This window comes from Castor canadensis, chromosome X (genome assembly GCF_047511655.1).
Source record: "Castor canadensis chromosome X, mCasCan1.hap1v2, whole genome shotgun sequence".
In the NCBI taxonomy this organism is placed as follows: domain Eukaryota; kingdom Metazoa; phylum Chordata; class Mammalia; order Rodentia; family Castoridae; genus Castor; species Castor canadensis.
In genome coordinates this window covers 112,048,027-112,071,202 of record NC_133405.1, presented here as the reverse complement: position 1 = coordinate 112,071,202, position 23,176 = coordinate 112,048,027, and the positions used below count along the sequence as shown (strand labels likewise).

The 23,176-nt window shown below is 38.3% G+C and overlaps 1 long non-coding RNA gene across 1 annotated transcript in view; it reads left to right on the top strand.

Moving 5' to 3' along the window:
* LOC141419700 (uncharacterized) overlaps positions 1 to 23,176 on the top strand; it is a 102,748-nt gene that overhangs the window by 38,552 nt on the left and 41,020 nt on the right. The window contains exon 2 of the long non-coding RNA XR_012444323.1: positions 21,689 to 21,822. This is a non-coding gene — a long non-coding RNA (uncharacterized lncRNA). The remainder of the gene's footprint in view (positions 1 to 21,688; positions 21,823 to 23,176) is intronic.

Genomic DNA, 23,176 nt, shown 5'->3' with positions numbered 1-23,176 from the left:
CATATGCCTGCTCTATCTCTAGTTTTTTTGAGGAAACTCCATACTGCTTTCCATACTGGTTGTACTAGCTTGCATTCCTACCAGCAGTGTATAAGGGTTCCTATTTTGCCATATCCTTGCCAGCATTTGTTGCTGTTACTACCCTTGATTGTGGCCATTCTAACTGGGGTGCAATGAAAATGAAATCTCAGTGTTGTTTTGATTTGCATCTTTTTTATAACCAGGGAAATTGAACACTTCTTCATGTGTTTACTGTCTATTTGTACCTCTTCCTTTGAGAATTCCCTGTTTAATTCATGTCCCCATTTCTTCATTGGGGTGTTGATTCTTTGGGGGCTGAGTGTTTTGTGTTCCCTATAGATTCTGGGTATTAGCCCCTTATTGGATGGGTTGCTGGCAAAGATTTTCTTCCATTCTGTGGCCTGTCTCTTAAGTCTGGTGACAGTTTCCTTTGCTATGCAGAAGCTCTTTAGTTTGATGCAGTCCCATTTGTTCATTGTTTCTCTTAGATGCTGAGCCTTTTCAGTTCTGTTTAGGAAGTTGTTCCCGATACCTATCTGCATTTCCTTATTTTTCTAATCTGTTTTTTTTCTTTTTTTAAATTTCTAATCTGTTTTCCATTTTTAATCTGTTTTTCTTTATTTTCATTTCTTTTCTTATATTTATATACCAAGGGCATCCTGTATGACATTAAATAAGAATAGTGAGAAGAAACATCATTTCCTTGTCCTTCCAAAGGTACAAAAAGTTTAATTTCTCTCCATTGTTTTGTGATAGCTCTAAGATTTTTGTAGATGCTCTTAACCAACTGAAGGCAGAAGTTTTCTGGTCCTACCTTACTGACCATATTTTTATTAAAAATGGATCTTGAATATTTTTCAAATGTTTCTTCTGCATTTGTTGAGATAATATGTGATTTTTATTTTTTAACCTGTTTATGTGACTGATTACATTCATTGATTTTTGAATGTTTAATAAATCTTACATACCTCTAACAAATGCCATTTCCTAATGTATGATTCATTTTAAATACTGGTACATTTGTTTTACATATATCTTATTAGAATTTTTGCATTTATATTTATGAGAAATATCTAGCTATGATTTTTCATTCTCACAATATCTTTGGATGTTAGGGCAATGCTGACTTCATCAAATGAATTAAGAAGTATATCTTCTACTTCTGTCTTCTGGAAAAGATTATATAAAATTGGTATAATTTCAAAGTTTAGTAGAATTCATCAGTGAAACTGAGTCATCACTTTTGCTTTATAAAGTTACTAATTATTGATCTAATATATTGAATATATTTAATCTTATTCAGATTATGTATTTCTACTTGTGAGACTTGTGGTAGATTGTGACTTTTAAGTAGTTTTTTTTTCATTTCATTTAAATTATTATATTTGAGGTTATATGGTTGTTCACACTATTTCTTTGTCATCCTTTTAATGTTCATGGAATCAGTAATTATAACCCTTCGTTCAGTTTTGATATTAGTGGGTCATATCTTCTCTCTTTTTGCTCAGTTGGCCTGAGAAGAAGTTATTGATGTTTTTGATAATTAACTTTAAGTGAGCTTATGTTCCAATACTGTGCCCTTTCCAAGTGCTTCTCAGTTTTTTCCCACTCCCACGTAGCTAATATAAGAATACTGGTTGCTGAAGTTAGGTATTTCCTTCTACCAAATGAATTACACTAGTAAAACCTAAGTCAGTTAGGCTCTGGCAAAAATACTTTCCATTGATGGTAAGTGCTTTGTTAAAAAGACCCAAGAATTCTGAGCTTATTTGAATGGATTATTCCTCTGCTACACTTCTCTACAAATAAAATCTTTCCAACCTCTGCTGTTGGAGTCCACCTGTGTGTTCATTCTCAGAGTGGGCTCAAGAACCCTGAGCAGCTGAAATTCCTGCACGTGTCATCTGTGTATCAGCAGTAGAGGCAAAGAATAAGTAAAATCTTTTTCTTGGCCTTTCAGAACTTTATTAACTACTTGGTAAACAAAAACTTCTATATAACTACATGATTTCCATTTCATAGGAGTAAAAGTATGGTCACAAGTGTGTAATATTTTCTGTAGAGAAGAAAAGGCTAAGTCATTATATATGGACTCATTTATTATTCATCTATTGTGTTCCACCCATCATCATTGAGAAACCTAAGATGCATACCATTTTAGTTTATATTTTTCATGTAATTTTTAATTTATAGAGAACAACTGACTCTAGAGAAACCACTCAACTATTGCCACTTAACCTCATAATTAATTCTATTTAGATATGTTTTGTAATTATGTCTTAGAATTATGTGCTACTTTGTATATCTTAGGAAAGTAGTTTGTATCTGAGATAGCCAAAGTCACAGGTGATAATTTCTCAGGTAATGATTAGTCAGAAACTTGAGTAGTCATTGTATTCAGTTGAAGGATCTTACAGGGAGAGAGGAATGTGTAAATAATTCCACAGAGTAGCCAATGTGCCTCAAGACCAGGTATAGACCATTATATAGTATCTCACAGAAAGATGTTCTCTCTTGTTTACAGTACCAAATTATTGCAGTTTTGCTTCTACTTATGGTTCAAGAGGCAGAAACTTTATGAAGAGACAGAAGATCCAGTTTTAGATTTATGATCTTGCATAATGATAATGTATTTGTAATTTAAAAATTCATTGAAAAATACCATAATGTTAACAGACATACAATTTCTATTCTCATGTAGGAAGCAAATAAAAACCTTGAGTAGGAAGTAAAAACGTTTCCAGTCGAGTCTTTGATGTTGATTCCAACTGAAGCATCTTCTTAAATGGTACTTATCAAATTTTAATGCACATAAGTACAACTTGGGACCTTATGAAAATGTGATTCAATATTTGGGCATGGCCTGAGATTCCTTATTTCCAGGATGCTGCCATGTAAGGCTTGGTAAACTTACCTATTACCTAGCAAGACTCAGAGATTCTATAAGCTTAACAAGAGTATTTGATCTTAAGTTTAAATTTTTTCTCTCACTTTTTTATTACTATTTATCTATACCTATCCAACCATTCACTATATCACTGTTCCAAATGTAATCAAATATTATTCATAGAGACATAGTCCTTATTTAAAAATAGGTTAAACTTAAAAAATACATGTGAGAATCAGGACAAAAGGAAAACGTGAAAGAAATAATTGAATTTAGTTTCCTACTAAATGTAAGCCTTAAACGTGGCTCTCAACAAGGGTGACCTTGTATCATGACAATAGTCCTGATTTGTGCCTATTGCATTAATTTAATAATTTATAATACTCTTAATCCTGATTAACTGTAAAAGGATATGGATATCCTATTGTTAGCTTCTCTAAATAACTATTTTACTGGTATAACACTGATTATTAAACAGATAAATATGTGGATGGAAAGATAACAACCAATATTTTTGAGTTAGTTACTAATTTTACCTCTTTATATATTGATAGCAAATTAGAATTTAAAATAATAACTTTATGAATCACAATGAAAATTTTTAACAGCTGTTAGTATATATCAGTATGTACTGATTTTTAAAACTATAAATTACTTAATTTTTGATATATGAGCTCATATTACTTGGAGTCTTTAGAATTAATACTGCAGAAAGAACATATCTAATTGTACATCAAAATATATAGGACTATTAATCTTGTACTTCCTATAGGAGCCTACAGAAATAATGAAGGAGTTTCTCTTAGATAGATGAATTTTCATTTTGGATTAAAAAAGGGTAAGGAAATCCTTTTCAAACTTTTATTCTGGGGAAAACAAGTGTCATGAATGAAACTTAGGCCATTATTAATTAATATTATAAAGTTGCAAAGCACAAAATTTGTTCAGTGACTTCCTGCATATCATAGGCAGTTTCACTGATTAGATTTTGATAGTGATAAGACTTCAAAAAAAGCACCTAAGGGAATTTAGAATATGTTCAGATATTTTGTAGCAGTGAGGAGGATCAGAAGAAAACAAACAGGCCCGAGTTCTGATATGGTAGCAGGGGGGAAGGGATAGCATAACAGAGAGATAAAAGCTAAGGAATTCAAAGATGAAGAAGGTCACATAGCATCGGGGGTAGAGGGGCACTAAATCACTAGGGTGAAGTAGCTTATAGAATTGCATATAACTATATATGGGTTATACCTTATTTTCTTTAATTTTATTGCCTCTGTAACCTGCTGGCAAGGGTACATAAGGTGAGACCCCTTTGTTCTCAGGGCTCAGCCTTTGGACACAAGTCCACTGGGTCTGTGTTGGCACAATAAACTTTGCTTCCTGCTAAATTGCCTCAGTGTCCTTTATCTCAGCTAAAAGACTCCCACAACATTTCTTGGGGGCTAATTGTCTGCGATTATGGAGACACAGTAAGTTATCACCTCCCTTGTCACTGGGGTGCATTCCCCTGGACGGGTGGGAGGAGATCTCACCAGGAGCCAACAGACAACTTGATCTGGAGGAGAGATTTATCCTCCCAGCGAGTCTGGGTGAGACCCTCAGATGCACAGTGGACCCAGTGAGGCACAGGAACCAGCAAGGAGAGGTGAGCACTGCTCATCAGACTGGTAAGAACCTGTGTTAGAATTCAGGCCTGCCTCAGGAGGCAGAGGGGAGATTGATCACCTCCCAATGAGACACCCTAGTAACTGCTGGGAGTGAAACCATGTCTCTCAGGTTCAGATAGTGAGATGGAAGTACTGTGCTGTATGAGAGTGTGAAAGTGTGAGCCTGAGATGCAGCCTAGCTGCAAAGCGAGTGAGGAGTCCAGATCCTTGGTTCCGTGGTGAACTCATAAGGTCAAGAGTGAGCCCCAATGGGGCGTCTGGTCTGGTATAGTGCATACAGATGCACTATGGCCAGAGAGATGTCTAAATCCCCACAAGGGGAGCAGCAGAAGATGGGTGAAGCAGCTGCTTTTCCAAAACCCCTCCCCCTCTGTGTCTATCTGGCAGGCTGGTAATGGGAGGATAAGGGCAGAGGCCAGAGTAAGAATACTTCCTTGGAGTGTATGGTTAAAAACTTTAAAAGGGGATTTAATGGAGATTATGGAGTTAACTCCTAACAATCTTAAGGTCCTTTGTGAAGTAGATTGCTTTTGGTGTAAGATGGCCCCGGAAGGGTCACTAGATAAAACTTTGGTTAATGAAATTTACAGAGTAATTGTAGAAAAGCCCAGACATCCAGAAAAATTTCCCTATATTGATTGCTGGCAGGATGCTGTTCTTAGCCAGCCCAGCTGGCTAAGGTCTTACCTATAAGAGGCTTGTAAAATTATGGTAGCTAGGGTGGCCACAGCTTCCAAGTGTAGAGAAAAAGCAAAGAAGCCTATACTAGCTGAGGAAACTGAGGAGGTGCCACTGCCCTTTGTGCCACTTTCTCCACCTCTGCCACCAGTGCCAAATTCTGCATCCCTGTCTCTGATACTGGATGGGGAAGCTTGAGGGAGAGTCACACCTGTAAAATCTGGTTCAGAAGCTTCTAGGGCCTCAACTCCCCTGACTTCCCAGAGTCCTATGTACTCTATACACAATCCAAGTCCACCAGTGCTCATCCCACATTCCCCACTTGACAGAGAACATCTGACCAGTCACTGTGAGGACCCTTCCTCTCCCCAGATTCCAGCTGCCCTGCAGATGCTCCTTAGGGAAGCCCAGATCCCCATGTATTATGACCAGGAAGCCAAATACAAGGAGGAGGACAAATACTTGTCTATCAGTCATCAGTCCTTTACCACTAGAGACCTCCTCAACTGGAAGCATCATATTCCCTTCTTCAAGGAAGAGCCTCAGGCTAGGATTGATTTGATGCAATCTATCATCCAGAATCACAAACCTATCTGGACAGACTGTAGACTGCTTCTCCTGACTCCATTTAATACTGAAGTGTGGTGCAATATAATGCTGGCAGCTCTAAAGTGGCTAGAAGATCATACCCCTGAGGGCACTCTAAATACCCAAGTATATGCTCATGCCTATTTCCCTGAGGAGAACCCACATTGGGACCACAATAATAGATGAGATTACCTATGACTTGAATGTTATCAGGAGGCATTACTAGGAGGCATGAAGGAAGGAGGAAGAAAAGCCATGAACATGAGCAAAACATCAGAAGTCCTCCAAGGGCCAGATGAGAGTCCCAGCCACTTATATGAGCATTTATGTGAGGCTTTCTGATTGTTTTCCCCCTTTGACCTGGAAGCCACTGAAAACCAGAGGATGATAAATGCCGCTTTTGTTGGTCAGGCCCAGGGAGACATAAGGTGAAAGTTCAAGAAGCTGGAGGGATTTGCTGGAATGAATGCTAGTCAGCTCCTGGAGGTAGCCACAATGGTTTTTATCAATTGAGATCAAGAAGCTAAGTGGGAGGCTGACAGGAAGATGAAAAGGAAAGTAGACCTCCTTGCATCAGTCCTGGATGGACAGTCAGGTGGGCACTGGTGAGCAAATTCAGGCTGAGGCAGAGGCAATCCCCAAGAGTGACAGCAAATACCCCCAGGATACCCCTGCCCTAAGGAGGAACTGGGGTAAAACCAATGTACCTACTGTCGTCAGGAAGGACAATGGAAGAATGAATGTCCCAAGCAAGCTGGAGTCTCCCAAAAGTCCCCCCAGACTAAAGGCAGAGGCCAGGTGGTTGAGAAAAGGTACCAGCCCACCTGCAGGGGAGCCAGCCCATGGGAGGAAAATATTGTCAGTCTGGCAAGCCTGGAATGCTATGAGGAAGACTAGGATAGACTGGACTCCATCCTACTAGGCCCCCAGGAGCCTATGGTTGAAATAAAAATAGGGGACCATCCCATTGATCTCATGGTGGACACAGGCATTGAACATTCAGTTGTGACCCACCCAGTAGGTCCTCTTTCCAACAAACATGCAACTATTATTGGAGTTGCAGGGGACTGGGTCCACCACCCCTTCCTGATGGCTACACAATGCAATCTAGGGAGTCATGAAGTAAGGCATGAATTCCTGTATCTCCCCGATTGTCCTGTGAGCCTGTTGGGCAGGGACTAGCTATGCAAACTGAGGGCACAGATAACTTTTGATTCAGATAGCACAGCAGCCTTAAAGTTGAGAGAACCCAAGGCAAGGACTTTAATACTCACAGTTGCAGAAGAGAAGAAGTGGTGGCTCTATGCTCCTGAGGGGAAGCCTCTAGAGATTCCTGAACTTCCTTTCAAGATTCCACATGTATGAGCTGAATAATCCCCCAGGTTTGGCCCAAAATATGCTCCCAGTAGTGGTAAATTAAAGCTGGAAGTCACTTCCATCAGCCAGAAACAATACTTCATTCTTTGAAAGGCCCAGTTTGGAATTCAAAAATCTTTGACAGACTCTTAAAATATGGGATCATCCAACCTTGTCAGTCACCCTGGAACACTCCCTTATTACCAGTCCAGAAACTGGGACTGAGGATTTCAGACCAGTTCAGGACCTCTGGGCAGTAAATTCAGCAACTGTCACTTTGCATCCCATAGTCCCAAATCCATGTGTGCTTTTAAGCCTTGTCCCACCTGAGGCAAAGTTTTTTACCTGCTTAGGACACATTCTTCTGCATCTGCCTGGCCCCACAGAGCCAGCCTATTTTTGCCTTCCAATCGGAAAATCCCAACACTGGAGAAGAGGGACAGCAAACCTGGACTTGAGTACCACAAGGTTTCAAAAATTCACCTACTATTTTTGGAACTGCCTTGTTGTCTGACCTAAAAGCCTTTTCAGCTGACAGGCACAGCTGCACCCTCCTCCAGAATGTAGATGACCTCCTGCTGGCTGGATCAACTCTGGAGGAATGCATGGAAGGGACACATCTTCTCCTTTCTCTTTTATGGAAGGCAGGAAACAAAGTCTCTAGGAAAAAGGCCCAGATTTGCCAAAACACTGTTAAGTACCTTGGCTTTCACCTGTCCCAGGGACAGCACAAGCTTGGCCCTGAGAGAAAACAGGCTGTATCTTCCATCCCAGCCCCTAAGACCAGCAGACAAATCAGAGAATTTCTAGGAGTCACAGGTTTCTGTCAAATCTGGATCCCTAATTACTCCCTCCTGGCAAAACCCCTCATGAGGCCAGAAAGTGGGGAGAGCAGAAGCCTTTGATATGAGGAAGGGAACAGGAGAAAGCCTTTAAAGAAATAAAAAGGGTACTCACAATCACCTCTGCTCTGGGCCTGCCAGATGTGGCAAAGCCTTTCTTTCTATATGTACATGAGAGACTGGGTACAGCTGTAGGAGTCTTGACACAGCTGCTAGGTTCCTGGCACTGCCCAGTTGCCTATTTATCAAAGCAGCTTGATCCCATTCCCGAGGCTGGCCACCATGTCTGTGGGTGTTGGCAGCAATGGTTGCTGTGGTAACGGAAGCAGATAAGCTCACCCTGGTGCAAGAACTCACTGTCCAAGCTCCCCCCACTCTGTCCTGACAGTCATGGAGTACAAGGGAAATTATTGGCTGACTAACTCTCGGATGGTCAGATACCAGAGTATGCTGTGTGAAAACCCATGCTTACAGCTGGAGGTTGTTAAGACTCTAAACCCGGCCACTCTGTTGCCAATTGACACTGGACCCCCAGAGCATGACTGCTTAGAGGTTATGGATGAGGTTTTCATCAGCTGGACAGATTTAACTGATCAGCCAATCAATAATCCAGATGTTGAGTATTTCACAGATGGCAGCAGTTTTGTCCAGGATGGCACACACTTTGCTGGATATGCAGTGGTAACTTTGGAGTCAATAATTGAGACTCATTTGCTGCTGGTAGGGACTTCTGTACCAAAGGCTGAATTTGTTGCCCTCACAAGGGCACTCCAGGTCACTGCAGGAGTGCAAGTAAATATGTATACTGATTCAAAATACGCTTTCACAACAAGTCATGTTCATGGCTCTTTGTATAAGGAAAGGGAACTCATTCACTCGGGAGGAAAAAGTATCAAGTATGGACAGGAAATCCTTGAACTGCTAGATGCTGTGTGGGCTCCTAAACGGGCAGCAATTATGCATTGATGAGGGCACCAGAAGGGAAATGTAACAATTGCCTGGGAAAACTGGAAGGCTGACAGGGAAGCCAAGCAAGCAGCCCTCATGAGGATACCAGCCCTAGATGTTCTGGCCGCTGCCTTGTTCCCATGCCCCTTAGCTGAATGAGACCCATGCTACACACCATAGTAATGGGCATGGTTTGAGACTGAAGAAGGAAATTTTTTACCAAATGGATAGTGGAAATTTATTGATAATTGTATTACGATCCCTGAATCATTGGCCCCTGCATTTATCAAGCAGTTCCATGAGGGAACTCACTCAGGGAGAGCAGTCCTTGAGAGCACCCTGGCCCAGCACTTTTATGCCCCAGCCTCTCCAGCAGAAGTAAAACAATATGTGAGAGATGTGCCTTATGTGCCAAAAACAACCCCAGACAAGGGCCAAGAGCACCCCCTCATGACCAGAGTGTTGGTGGTACTTCTTCCCTTGAAGCCTTGATTGTGGACTTCAGTGAAATTCCACAAGTTTGTGGATGCAAATATCTGTTGGTGTTTGTACCTTCTCAGGATGGGTGGAAGTCTTACCCACATGGACTGAAAAGGCCCAGGAGGTGGCCAGATGTCTGTTAAAGGAAATCATCCCTCAGTTTGGAATACCTTTGTCTATTGGGTTGGATAATGGGCCAGCATTTGTAGCTGAGGTGGTACAACAAATGGTCAAGGGCTTAGGAATCACCTGGAAGCTGGACACGGCCTACCATCCCCAGAGTTCAGGAAAAGTGAAGCACATGAATAGAACCCTAAAATCAAAGTTAAGGAAACTGTGTCAGGAGACCCATCTACAGTGAGATCAATTATTGCCCACAGCATTACTGAGGATTAGGTCTAGCCCCATGAAATGGACAGGATTCTCACCCTTTGAAATCCTCTATGGACGCCCATCCCCCCTTAATCAAGGGCATATGGGGGGACCTTAAGGAAATAGGTGACTTCACCCTGAGGCAACAGATGCAGGTTCTTGGGTTAACTCTTTCAAAGATTAATGACTGGGTCTGGGAGAGACTTCCTGTTAGCCTAAAGACTCCCACACACCCATACAGGCCAGGAGATGCCGTTTGGGTTAAGAAATGGAATGTCCAACCATTAAAGCCTCATTGGAGGCCCTTTTGTTGTTATTTTGTCCACTCCCACCACAGTTAAAATAGCAGAGATTGCCCCTTGGATCCACCACAGTTGAGTCAAGCCAGCTTCTCTCGATTGGGAGTGCATTCCTGATCTGGCTTCACTGTGTAGGATCACCCTCCAGAACCTGAGCACTCTCCCTCAGCAGAACTCTGCTTCCCAGGAAACAACAAGGGACCAAGAACAACAGGATGACAGCCCTGCTCTAGTCACTCTGGAAGCTGACTAGTCTATGCATGGCAGAAACTTGAGGAGTCAACTCTCCAATGGGACAAACAGGTTGTTTTCCACACCAGTTATCTCTCTGTAATGCATTGTCACCTCTTGTTCATATCTGCTGCTGTAGTTCTCACCCTGGTCTTTGCCATAGGCTTGGTAGAAACCACCCCTCTGATTGACCTCACAGTGAAAGGTTTTTATTTGCTCTTTTCTATCTCTTTTGGGCAGGCTGCATATTTACTATTTATTGTTACTGGTCTGGTTTCCTTTTGTGGCCCCAGAGCCCTCCCTTGTGACCTAGGTATATGTACTACTCGGGCAGAGAGTGTTGTTACTAAGACTTTACTTTTCCATACTTACTATTCCTGTGCAGGCTCTGTTACCATGTCATGCACTCACAATCACACCACCTAACTAGTGTGCTCCAATGGGAATCAGCATATCTGCCTCAACCCCACTTACCACCTTCAGGAGCAATGATTAGAGATCAGGAGCATCTGCCACCCTGGGAACCATGTCAGCCACAGCCAGGTGTTTAGTACTGATAAACCAGTGTCAATGCTTTTTGATGCATGTGCAGCCATAGACAAAGATGGGTGTGGAAGTACAGGCTATGGCTGTGGGGACCTAGCTTGGGAAAGAGCCTGTACATCAAATGAGAAGTATATGTGCCAGGGAGACAACTCTTGGCCATGTGATGATATGGGTTCTTATTATTGCCCTAGTTGGAGTTGTGTTTCATGGGCCACATGGCAGAGGGCTAAATATGCAGCCTTCCTTCACAAGGGGAAAGCTGCCCCAAACTGCACCCATGGCACCTGTAACCCTGTAAATTTCCCTGTACTTAAGCTATCAGATTGGACACAGGGACAAGTAATTAGCATAAGGATAGAAGGAAAGGGCCCTGACCCTGGGAGTCTGATGCACTTCAAATTAGTAACTGTTACCCATGAGAGTTCCTCATAGCAAATATTTCACTCCTTTTATGAGGAGATGAGGAGTGAATTTTCCATCTCTGCCAAGGCTAAAATCTTGTTTCTCTCACTGGCTGAGTCTATAGCCCAGACACTGAATGTCGCTTTGTGCTATTTTTGTGGGGGAACCAACATGGGAGATCATTGGCCTTGGGAAGCAAGGGAGCTGGACCCACAAGAGCCTTTTAATGAGACTGCCTTCCCAAAACACAGGAAGGGCATCTGACTCCTTAAAACTTCCATCATCAGAAATTATTGTATCTTCTGCCCAGAAGGCAAAATCACTACCTCAGTGGGGGATTTAACTTATTTAGGATAGAAGTTTTACAATGACAATGCCCAAGAGACCAAGTGGTGGGGAGCTCCAAACCATACAGAACCCGGCCCCACACACTGGCCAATTTTTCTAATCTCTGGAGAGCATTGGATAATCTTACTGCAAACATAGATTGGTGGGCACCCAGGGGGCTATACTGGATCTGTGGGAAGCAAGCTTATGTGTTGTACCTAGAAGCTGGTTTGGGTCTTGTGTACTAGGCTCAATCAGACCATCCCTCCTCTTGCTTCCCCTCAGACAAGGTGAAAAACTGGGAGTCCCCATATATGAAGAAAGATTAAGCAGACAAAATGGGGTGCCTTACAAATTGGTAATTGGAAAGATGACCAATGGCCTCCTGAGCAAATCATCCAGTATTGTGGTCCTGCCACCTTGGCAGAAGACTGGTCCTGGGGCTATTGTACCCCTATATATATGCTGAACCGCATTATCAGGCTGCAGGCTGTTGCTGAAATTATAACTAATGAAACTGCAAGAGCCCTCAGTTTGCTGGCGAGAAAAAGCACTATCATGCACAATGCCATCTATCAGAACCTCTTGGCTTTAGACTATTTGCTTGCTTCTGAGGGAGGAGTTTGTGGAAAATTTAACCTGAGAAACTGCTGCTTACAGATTGATGATGAGGGAAAGGTCATAGAAGAGATCACAGACAAAATGAAAAAGCTTTCCCATGTCCTGTCCAGACTTGGAAAGGATGGGATCCCAATGACCTGTTTGGAGGGTGGTTATCTGCTTTAGGTGGATTCAAAACTTTGATAGAGGCAATAGGCCTAATGTTAGGAGTATGCTTAATACTACCCTGCCTAGTTCCCCCTGTAATGCAGTCTGTAAGGAATATTATGGAGGCTACTATGGAGAGGAAAACACCCTCACATGTAATGATGCTGTGGAGATACAAACCCCTAGATCAAGATGATGCTCTTTGACCCTAGGTGGGTCTGAGCATCAAAGGGGGGAATGATGTACCAGGGAGGAGGACCAGAAGAAAACAAACAGGCCCAAGTTCTGATAAGGCAGCAGGGGGGAAGGGAGAGCATAGCAGAGAGATAAAACCTAAGGAATTCAAAGGTGAAGAAGGTCACACAGCATTAGGGGTAGAGGGGCACTAAATCACTAGGGTGAAGTAGCTTATAGAATTGCATGTAATCATGTATGGGATAAACCTTGTTCTTTTAAATTTTATTGCCTCTGTAACCTGCTTGCTAGGGTACATAAGGTAAGACCCCTTTGTTCCCAGGGCTCAGCCTTTGGACACAAGTCCACTGGGTCTGTTTTGGCACAATAAACATTGCTTCCTGCTAAATTGCTTCAGTGTCTCCTATCTCAGCTAAAAGCCTCCCACAACAATTTATGCTTATTCTATTTGGTGTGCATAATTGTGAACCTCTATGAATTTGATATTTCACTTTATAAATTAGACTATTTACAATAAAAATTTTGTAGTTTGCAGTTATTGAATGTTTATTGGTTTCATTGGCCATTAAAATGTCTTGTTTGCTAGCTTAAGTGAACTTTACATTATAAAAGAATCTAATTCCAGCAATTCTCCTTGTTCCTCAATATATAACTTCACTCCAAGAACTCTTTCCCAGAGAGAATTCTTGTCAGACTATGTTCAATGCCTCTATTATGGATTTCTTTTACACCCTGCTGCTCTTTAAAAATGCTGATAGCATTTTGTTTAAATTACAACTTTAAATGTGGGCATTCTTAACCACAGTAATCACTTAATGAATATATCAGAAAAGTAAATAAGTACATGTGTAGAATGAATTAATGAATTTGAAATTGTACATGATAGAGATATAATTAAAATATACTTTATGTTTTATAGTAGATGAGGTAAAATTTTCTTACTAAAAATCTGGGTTTACAGAAAAGTATTAAAATAGTTATTGAAATCAATATAACTTCCGTTTCAAATGTGATACTGCAATAGTCCACTTAACTACATCCTTCTCTAATTCTTGCAATTTGTCAACATTTTATATTGTTTCCTTTCATGTTCATCTTCTTTCTTGAAGTCCTAAGTCAAAAGTGATATCCATACAGTGATCATATTTCTGTGTATTTCAACATCCCATTCATTTCCTTTGTGGATGTTATCACAAAATCCAGTTAACTTGTTTATTGGATTATTATATTTCACATCTGTCAGACAGAGACCTTGCCAACTTTCCCCACTGTATCCCCCCCCTTATATCCTGGAAAAATCCTCAACAAAGTTAATGAAGATATTAATGAATTGATGGATCAATGGATGGATGCATGTGCACATATAGACATTTTCACAAGGAGTTCAAGAAAACATGTATGTTCGTGAAAACCCACAAAGGTAAATAAAATGATAAAGATTTCTTCTTCTGTTTCCTGAATCTTATCAAGTACACTTTTGTGGAATTTTCTCTAGCTTTTAAATAATTTTTCATATAATGTCATAAAATGATAGTGATAGAAATGCATATTTAACCACCTTGAGCAAAAGCTGTGTGAGCATAGCTTTCACTAAATGAAAAAAACTTATAGAAAATAGATGGATTCAAGTTCCTGTATCAGAGGGGTAAGGGTAGAGTTCAGTGGAGAGCACTTGACTAGCATAGTCAAAGCCCTGGGTTCCAACCCTAGTTCAACAAAAAATTACTTCAGGGAAATTTTGAGTAGAAAAGAAATGGTCATATTTTATTAGAGTTGTTCTTAATTTCTTTATTTCATTCTTTCATTTTCTCTTTCTTTCTTTCTTGATTCCTTCCTTCTTCTGTCCTTCCCTTCCCGTTCCTCTTTCTCCTTCTCTCATGCTCATGTTCATCCTCTCTCACACATTCTCCTTCTTCTTCTTCCTTTTTTTGTGGTACAGGAGCTTGAACTCAGGGCCTTCACCTTGAGCCACTCCACCAACCCTATTTTTGTGAAGAGTTTTTTGAGATAGGGTCTCACAAACTATTTACCAAGGCTGTCTTCAAACCACAATCCTCCTGATCTCTTCCTCCTGAGTAGCCAGTGCCTGACTCTTTCTTCTTAAATAGATATTCTTCTTTTCACTAGATGGTTCCCTAAATTTCTGTAGAGAAATACAGTACAGTCATTGTTGAAATGCATGTGTACTTGGGTCATTGACATCAATGCAGAAATGAAGTCTGAATCATATAATTTATATATTCTAGAATTCAAATTAATTGAAGTTAATTCCCATAAAACTTCTAATCAGGACATTCTACAGCTACAAGATGAAGTAGGTAAAATTTTTGAGATGGGTCTAATACTTTTAACATTTCAATAGACATATTTTCACTTCTCCTTTAGTCATCTTCCTTTATAGGCACCTCCATGGTTGAATCATGTAATTTATCACTTCAATGAACATAAGAGAGAACAAGAGAGTAGGTATCTCTGAGAACAAAGAGGTCAAAATATACATTTGACTTTAAACTTGACTCTCCTCAGAAAATAAGGAAAATATAACTTTTGCAATGAAAATGAAAGGATTTCTAATCTCACAAAAATACTTTTAACAAGTTCAGTGCTGGGGTTCATAAATTAATTGATATACTACATCTCAGACATTTCTTTTACCATATTACTATTCTATGATTTCCACTACTAAAAGTGAACCATGAAACTAAGTGTCATCAGAAAACAAGTAGGTGGTATGTGAGTAGTCCTTACCACAAAGCAGGGAAAATGGAACATCCAGATTTTGAATTCCATTTGGATAGAAAAGGAAGAGAAACAAAGGGAAAATGAATGGAAGCTGACAAAGAGATACATGCTTGCCTTTTCCCTTCCTTTTCTGTCAATCTCTTATAAAGGACATTGTTTGGGATAGGAAGAAGAAAGATAGAGATAATCTTTACCTAGTCCTTACATTATAGAGGACCTTCTAAACCTATGAGACCAGGGAAATAACTTGGGCAAGGAATGAAAGCTATAGCACAGTAAAAAGTCACGGAATGCAGTAGTTAGACAAAAAGCATTCTGATAAGGTACCATGAGCCACACTTGACTTTTGAAGGGATGGAAAGAATAGGATGATACAGAGTTGAAGAAATTCCCACATGGCTCCAGGGTTAATCAGAAAAGTCAACTGTTTCCCTGGTTAAAATTATGAGAATAACCTTATATCTAAGGCTAAAATGCACATATCCATTATCATAACCAGAAATTAGGGCTTCTGAAAACCTAGAAGTTATAAGATTGAGCTCTGTATTTAAAGGGCAGATGATTAAGACCAGATTTGCCTATGTTATGAAATGTGTCTTTGCATGGGGGACAAAACATGAGGAAAAACTAAGTAAGAGACCTATGTTTTCTTTACACATGTGAGTGTAGTAATATTGCATTTGTGATCCCACAACGTGTCATGGCTAAACTGCAATATTTAAGAATCAGTGTGTAGCAAGAATGTATATGCTCCAATGGGACCCAAAAATAAATTTGTGAGACAACCACGCTGAAGCCTTGGCTGTGGTTATAAAACAGATGATTACATTTGCAGTGCTACACACAGATAAATTTATAGAAGAAAGGGTCTTATTTAAGAATCTTTCTTCACTCTATATTTCTGATAGGAGAGAACTTTTTTTTAAAGAGGTGTGTCCAATTCTAGTTGCAGAAGTGCTCCCATTAATACCAAGATATGGGATAGATTTGTATTTGGGAGGGGGTCAACAGGATGTAATGTTTACTTGAAACATTACAGGAAGCTAGATATGTGGTCTGAGGAGAACTGATCTAAGCAAGTGACTGTGTCTCTATCCACAAAGCAGAATAGAGATTTCACATGACTTTTGTAAAGCAGTGTTTTGCAGGAAATATTGGTGGGGAAGACTGCTTACTGTTGTTTTTTAGTCAGAGGCAGATGCACAAATTCTAATAACACAAGACCCAGATGATGAAAATTTACATATGAGGTTACGGTTAGGTCTAATATAGGCAATAAAAATCTGCAATTTATTTTTCTTCAATATTCAAAAAATATTTTTCGTTACTACCTTCCTTCTTGCCCATATGTCAAGTTTTTCATCATTGTCAACTTTGATCTCAGCTTGAAGGACAAACTTTAGGATGGATAAGATGCAGTATTATCCTGGAAAATATGAAATTAGCTTAATTAAGTATAACAGCTGAAGAGACAGAGTTTTTCCTAAGGATATGGCATGCCTTATGAAGTAACTCATGAATATGTTGCATGCAAACCAGAGAAAGGGAGAGAAATGGCCAACCATGGTTTTCCAGATAACTGAAGTTGTAAAAATCTCACAGAAGCATTAAGTAGCTAAAACAAACATCAGTAAATAATTGCCTGAATCCTAAATAGACATCTGTAGTCACAATAGACACTTTCTGTTTCATTCAAAAAATAAGGATCCAGTGGGGCTACTGAACCAAATCAGAGAACAGTTGAAAGCTAATGTAGACAACATGGGAATCCAGCTGAAAGAAAACATTAAGGAGTCTAATAACATTTTTCTAAGATGCATAGAGGCATAGTAAATCTGGGTTTATTTTAGGCTAAAAATCTGAATATCTGGATGAAGTCCACACAAGGTAGAGTCAAGGAGAGGAATTGTATTGCTGTGCTCAGTAAACTGTGTTAGCCAAGTAAAATTCTAGCCAGATTTTTTATTTCTGTAGGAATAGTTACTTTTTATCAATTTTATTACTTCTTTATCATTCTACTTTGATTATATTTAGCCATGCTTTTCTGGATAAGTTATTTCTCCAAAATGCCTACATTTTTTAGCTAATGTCCTTCCATAAGGTGAGATGTTTAGAGAAAACTAATTGACAAATAGAGACATTATCTTGGAGGAGATTAGAGTAAATGGAACCTGTTTTCCTGACCAAGGATTTCCTGCATTTTGATGCCACAATGTGCATTTGAATGAAGTAGGAATCTAGTTTGTCAGTTGTTATCTGATTTCACATTTAGCTGTGTTTTATAGACCTGATATAATGATTAAAAATAAAATTTATTTGAATATCATGAATTGAAACATACACATTCCAGATTAGGAACAGGCATGCCAGTGACTGTATCTTATACTAAATGAGTTTTATTTTGTTCCCTTCAGTGAATATTTTCTTTGGGAACCTAGATTTAAAACTATTAGAATGTTAATAGTACATCAGTATTCTCCCTCCCACACTAAAATGAAAGGTCCTTGGTGGACGGCAGGGTTTTCTCAGTATTGTTCGATGCTGTACTGTCCTTGAACAACTGAGACATTGTCATGTTCAATACACATCATTGAATGAATTAATTAGCAATAATGGAAAATATCCTAGCTTAACGAATTAATTTCCTATAGTTTAACTTATAGTAATTTAGACAGTGATTTCTATTTTCTGATCATTTTGATCTAGATGAATGTATCATACTACCTCTCTCACACATAAATACATCTTCTTACTTGCTTATTTTTCATGTGAAATAAAAGCATATTTTTATAAAAGTGAAATATAATTTTAATATTTTAATGAGCGTAGGTTGTAAATTAGGTGCACAAAGAAAATTATATCATATGAAAACTAGAATATTTAGACAAAATGCATTATGATATAAGAATCTTTTGAAACTGAAAATTAGAGTATAATGAACCAATTCCTTTGTTGTAATAGAAAATAAATGCCACATGGAACTGGATTAAACAAATTGATAAACTATGAAAATGATGAGTACTTTTGTCTGAAGAAACTTAACTGGTAAAATTCTACAATGGATTCAGAAGTTTATCACTATAAAGATTACTTAATTTTTTTTTGTTTACCGCAAATCCTTTTTGGTCTGGTTTTCTTCTTTATTTTTTTCACCCATTATCTTTCCAATAGCATGTGGTTATCATTATATTATTAATTGCATTATTGTTCACTGGGATAGCCACATGAAATAGGCTTGACCAGCCTTACACACCAGTGTACATGCCAAGAGATAGAGCATCTGAATTATACAGTTTTAGTTTGTTGAACATACCAGGCTAGGTTTGTACAGTTTCATGAACTAGTAAATTACCTATTTTGTTTAAATTAGACTTCATTGATTTTCTGTCATGTGTAACTGAAAAGATCTTTCAGTTACAACATTTATACTCTTAATTTTCAACAATCAATTGACAACATTTATACTCTTAATTTTACAAAAGATAAAATTGACCTATTAGAAGTGAAGGAAATTATCCCACACTGATCTATTAGTTAGTGAATGACCCAAAAAGAGCCTGGTATCTCAGTATCCAGTATCCCTTCTTTAAACAAGTCTGTTAGACATCGCTGGCTCTTTTTGTGCCTTTGATATTCTTCTTCCTTTGTGAAAACATCTACTTTTATACTGTTTATACATTGGAGTATCTACACTACTGGGTCCTTTTGCTTAAATACAACTTCTGTCCATTCTGCTACTTCATGACTACTTAGTGATTTCAGTGGCATCAAATGTTTCTAACCATCTGTTTGTAGCTTATTACAAAAATGGGATTATTTTGTCATAGGGAATTCATAATGAGAGCCACAAAACTCTAGATTCCCTCTCTAATTTGAGCTTTTTACCAATTTTCTCTTTTCATATTTTTTCTTTCTTAATTTCTTAGACCCAAAAAATAAAGAAAGCCAGTTGTTATCACTATGGCTATTGCTATGATTTTGTCACTCTTCTAGTTACCTACTTCTCATTTTATATTTTATTTCAATATGAACATTTATTTTAAAATCCATTAATCATTTCTCTTCAGGTATAATAATGACTATCCATGGCCAACATAATATATTTACCCTTTCATTATGTATGGCTACAATTGAGGAGTAGCTGGCAAAAAAAAATCTGTATTTGCATGCACCCATCTAGTTGTTACCAGAACTAGTTTATGTCAGTGGAATTTAAGTGAACATAATGCTATTCTGGATCAAATCATTGAAAATAAAAGTTCCTCCCCCTGTCCATTTTTTATTCCCCTCTTCTAGATATTTTAAATGATATGGCAGCTGTGACTAAATTTAAAAGCATTAAAATTTAGTAGTATTAAAGTTTAAATTTCCTATTCACACTAGCCACATTTCAAAAGTATAAAGGGTACATTCTCATCATTATAACAAATGCTACTGAACATTACTTGCTTACACAATGGTAAAGACACAGATGGAAATAGCAGGGTTCATTGGATCTTATTGAGGAGAGAGCCACCCAGCCAATAAAGAAAGTATGACAAATATCTGGGGATGTATCTTGATGGTAATGTGCTTGGCTAGCATATCTAAGGCCCTAGGTTCAATCCACAGCGTTGCAAAAATAAATAAATACAAAGAGAATGTGAGACTTAAGCTTGTATATTTATCCATTTATATATGTTTCCATATTTTTTGTTTTATTGTGCTTTGTGGGGATACATTGTAACATTTATAAAAGTTCTTACAATACATCAAATGTGTTATACTTGAATTCACCCCATCATTCTCCTTTATCCCCCTCTACCCCTATTCCTGGAAGTTTTAACAGGTATTTTTCCATTTGCATACATGTATACACAGTATTTCATCTATATTTCTTAATATTTTGTACTATCCTAATTAATACAGAAAGTTAAAAGTTACTTTTAAAACATGCAACATACTCTCACACATCTGAAATATCATCTACTTTTTTGTATTTCATTTGATTTTTTATATTCAAAATGAAAACAAAATAAAAATCACATTTTAAAGCAGAAGAGTTTAAAAACTACTCAAGAAAATAGTCTCGGCAGGGCAGGGTGCTTGTGATCCCAGCACTTAGTATGTTGAGGAAGGAAGATCAAGAGTTCAAGGCTAGAAGGGTGCCAGTGACTCCCACCTGTAATTCTCACTACACAGGAGGCAGCAATCAGGAGGATTGCCATTCGAAGCTAGTTTGGAGAAACAATTTGTGAGACTCTACCTTGAAAAAAAATCACAATTAAGGGCTGGTGAAGTGATTCAATGTGTAGGCCCTGAGTTCAAATTCCAGTACTGCAAAAAATAAAAAGTGTTCAAAGTTCAAGGCTTGCATGGGCTACATAGCACAATCCCAGTTGGAAGGAAGGAAGGAAGGGAGGGAGGAAAGGAGGAAGGAAGGAAGAAGAAGGAAGGAGAAGGGAGGAAGGAAGGAAAAAAGGAAAAAGAGATGGAGGAAAAGAAAGAAAGAAAGAAAGGGAAAGGAGAGGGGAAGAGAGTGGGGAAAAGGAAGGAGATAGGAAGGGAAGGGAAAGGAAAAGAAAGGAAAGGAAAGGAGTAAAGGGAAAGGAAATGGAAGGAAGGGAAAGGGAAAGATAAGGAAGAAGGGAAGGAAAGGAAATAATCTCTGTTAATTCCTAATTTACTTAGAAGATAATACTTTTTGGTGGTACTGAGTTTGATTTTGAAACCTTATATTTGCTAGGAGGCACTCTACCACTTGAGCCACACCCCCACCCTCTTTTGCTTTAGTTATTTTTTTTAAATATAAAGCTTCCTCCTTTTTTGCCTAGGACTGCCCTCAGACTGTGATCTTCCTACCTAAATTGCCCATGTACCTGAGATTACAGCCATGGCTACCATACCCAGCCAAGATGATAATCATTTTACTAAAAGTACAAAGCCATGGAGGTCATAGGGTTTAGTAACAGCCTTTGGCTTTGAGTCATACTTTTTGTCACTTTATAGTTTCATGGGTATCCATAAAGAGCAACAGTTAAGACAGCCAAAGGAGCTTGCCAGATCAAGAACAATATATTGCCTAATTAATGATGCAAGCTGATCGTGAGAATGTGGATTATCTGTGTGACAATAAGGATTTCATCATAATCTTCACATAGTATTTAGATCTTGACACAGTCTACTCCATGGAAAGTTCTACTTTATTGGGAAGACTCACAAATTGTGTCTTTTCACAAGGGGAAGCATTTGAAAAAAAAGTTCAAATTGTGAATTTTCAAAGTTTAGGAATTTTGATTCATTTACATTGCCTTGCCAAATTGTTACATTTAGATCAATATCTATCTTTCCCAACAGGATAACTCATTTTCCCATTGAGTAAAAGCAAACAAGTAGAGCAGATGGGCAGAATCATGTAAGGAGTATTTTTCATCAAGAAAACCAGAAAAACAAGAGAAAGTTTGGCATTGTGAGTTTTTTTCATTTTAATGGTAAGTGGAGATGGTAATAGTACTTGGAATTAGCATGAGCGCTGATTTGTGGAGTGCTGATTTAGTGGTCATATATTGTTTTAGTTTCTGTTTATCATAAAAGGTTTTTATTTTTCATTCAATTGTGTATGATAACATTGGTGGGTAGATAATTCTACATTTGAATAAAACTTTTTGTTTGTTCTTGGTGGTACTGGGGTTTAAACTCAGGGCTTCATGATTGCTAGGTAGGCACTCAACCACTTGAGCCATTCCACCAGCCCGATAATTCTGTACTTGAAATTATTTTCTTTCAGTGCTTTTGAAAACCTCATTCCATCCTCTTCTTCCTTTTAAATTTTCTTTTTTAAAAAATTTATTATCATATTATTATTGTTTAGGGAGTACTTCGTGATATTTACAAAAATGCTTACAATATATTTTATTCAAATTCACTCCATTATTCTCCTTATCCCCTGTCTCCCCTTCTTAGAATAGTTTCTACAGGTTTCATTTTTCCATTTTCATACATGAGTACATAATATTTCAACCATATTCACCCTGCTTTACCCATTCTCTATATCCTCTCCCCACCCACTGGTACCAAAACCCAGACAGGACCTACCTCACCTTCCTGTCCTTTGTTTTTGAAAAAAGACATTTCTGTTTGTTGAGGATAGCTACACAGGAACTTTCATTGTGACCTTTCCATGTATATATGTATTATATTCCAAATTGGTTCATCCATTCCATTTTTCCTTTTCTATCTTAGTCTCCCTCTTATGATTATTTCAACAGTTCTAAATATTCTATATTCATTCTTTTATTTTTCGTTGAGTTACTATGCCTGCTATTTTAATGGAGGCTTCTCAGCCAATATGTTATTTTAAATTCATTTATTCTATTCATATGTGCATATATTCATTCTTATATATAAAGTATATCAAACATATTCACCTTCTTAGCTTTCTTCTTTTACCCTACCATTCCAATAAGTACCTCTCCTATGTATGACCTGTTTTCCATTCTTTTCCTTCATTGTCTAGGTATCTGTTCATTGTTCAGTGGTATTTTTGCCTTGACATTATACCTGTACATGCACTATGGTTAAGTCAATGTATCCCCCTTGACAGCATTTCCTTGCTCTTTTTCCCCACTCTGTGTGGTTAAAAGTTCTCTTGTTTCATTGTGTCTTGTTCCTACACAGAAACAACTAAATGAACTCAAAGAGGATTTAAACAAATATCAGAACAAAGCCATGGACATTATACAATTAATGAAAGTATAAAATAATTTTATATTAATTATGAAATAATTGAAATTTTAAAAATTAAATAACATATAAAGGTAAACCCATGAATAGCAGGAGATTTGT